Source organism: Drosophila suzukii, chromosome 3 (assembly GCF_043229965.1).
Source record: "Drosophila suzukii chromosome 3, CBGP_Dsuzu_IsoJpt1.0, whole genome shotgun sequence".
NCBI lineage: Eukaryota > Metazoa > Arthropoda > Insecta > Diptera > Drosophilidae > Drosophila > Drosophila suzukii.
The window spans coordinates 16,249,038-16,250,972 of NC_092082.1; the positions used below are offsets into that span (position 1 = coordinate 16,249,038).

The 1,935-nt window shown below is 32.0% G+C and overlaps 2 long non-coding RNA genes across 2 annotated transcripts; both read right to left on the reverse strand.

Annotated features, from left to right (window-relative positions):
• Positions 1–303: 303 nt before the first annotated feature.
• Positions 304–631, reverse strand: LOC139352935 (uncharacterized). Its single transcript, XR_011603990.1, has 2 exons — positions 576–631; positions 304–512 (listed from the first exon to the last, which is right to left on the reverse strand). It is a non-coding gene; the product is annotated as an uncharacterized lncRNA (long non-coding RNA).
• A 331-nt stretch (positions 632–962) lies between these two features.
• Positions 963–1,223, reverse strand: LOC139352905 (uncharacterized). Its single transcript, XR_011603950.1, has 2 exons — positions 1,114–1,223; positions 963–1,056 (listed from the first exon to the last, which is right to left on the reverse strand). It is a non-coding gene; the product is annotated as an uncharacterized lncRNA (long non-coding RNA).
• Positions 1,224–1,935: the final 712 nt, after the last annotated feature.

The following is a 1,935-nucleotide window of genomic DNA, read 5'->3' on the forward strand; positions in this document are numbered from 1 at the left end:
AAATAATATTTTTTAACACGTATATATTTTTAAAGCAATTTATAACATTTAAATTTCACATTTAAATGTAATGTAAAAATCAAACCAGCTACTTATCTGAATAATCAACCGGTAAACACATTTTGAAGACATCGTTAACCATTTTTAATTGATTTTTGCAGACCTATCAACCATACATACAAGTTTTAATCAAACGAAAATTGAATATTATAATCTTTTTATAGTTGTACATAACATTCCTTAAAAAAAGAATTTTGGTGCCTCTATCAAACCAGTATAAATTTAAAATCAAAACAAAAACGCTTCCCACAACACTTTGGGTACATTTCAGTCCTTTATTGGCAAGTGTTTACCCGTACATTGAATCTTAACATGTTCACCAATGACCTCTAAACATACATATGTAGATTCTTCAGACAATAACTTTTATTAACTTGGTTTCCAGCCCCAGCATCCTCCTGGACAATCTTTAGCGGGAGGTCGCGGCAATGCAAGTGCTAGCCATGCAATACCTTTTAAATACCAAAAAGTTTTTTATTGTTATTCAGTTTTTGTTTAAAAAACGGAAAACTTACCAATAAAGATCACAAAAGAAAAAAATTGGCCCATAATATCAAGTCCTCTACGGTTTACAATGCATTAAACGCCTTTCAATTGAAACAGGGTTTTTATAGAGCAAACAAATTATTGCTAGAACATTTCTCATTTACGATTATGCACGGCAAATTGAAACTTCACATTAAGTAACTAATTTAGAAACTAATCTACACCTTTAACCTTTTAATTAGATTAAAAGTTACTTTTTTTTATTATTTGCATTATTATATAGTATAGTTTTAAATAAAAAAACACAAGAAAACTTTTTTTTGGACCTGATAACCTAAGATCAGTCTTTTATTAGCAAGAGTTCACATAGTGCGTTGAATTTGAAAATGTTCTTAAAAGGTTGTTCTTGCTAGGTAAAGGGTTTTTTTTAAGATAGTTGCCAGCCCTTGCATCCTCCTGGACAATTTTTAAGTGGAAGCTGCGGCATCGCAAGTGCTAGCGATGCAATTCCTTTGAAAGGTTTTTTTTTATTAATATTCAGTTCTTGTTTACTAGCCAAAAACTTACCAAGAAAAGTCACAAATGACAAAAAGTTGGCCATAATACAAAGTCCTCTGGATTTTCTTAAACAATGAAAGCCTATCAACTGAAACAAGGGCTTTATAGATCAACAAAATTAGTGCTGGAACATTTCTCATTTACAATTATGCACGCCAAATTAAAAGTTCACATTAACTAATTGATTTCTTAAACTGTGCAAAATATATGCGAGAAATTAAAGTATACAATTAAAGGTTAAAAGGTGCCGTGATATATGACACATAGTAAAAATGACATGACTTTACGTTATCACAAAAGTTATACTGACGTGGATCCATTAAATTTTAAGACCAAAGAAAATAATTCTCGCTCGCCCTGATGTGGATTATGTTTCTCTATGCCATATAAGCTTATTTCAAAATTACGTAGCACTAAAATCCATTCAAATTCCATGCCATATTACAGTTTCGATCTAAAGTCAAAGCCAAAACATAAGATAAACAAACCACACATCCACAGAAAAATGTTTTTTTTTTCGAAATCAGGCTCCGCTGAAATTCCATGGAGAATTCGATGGAATTGTAATGAAAACATAAAATGGGACACCGCAGAACCGAGCGTGAGGATGAAAGGAAATCAAAACCAAAAACATAAACTGTGGGGGAAATCAAAACGAACCGAGGGGCTCCAGAGAAAGATCCCACAGAAATCTGGGAATAAAAAAAAAAGAAATGAAATGACACTTAATGCTCCACTCCACAAAAAACAAAAGGAGAATGAACGGAAAAAAAGAGTTTGCCTCGAGAGAAGCGGGGCAATAAAATGGCCAATTATGACAAATTTCGAAAT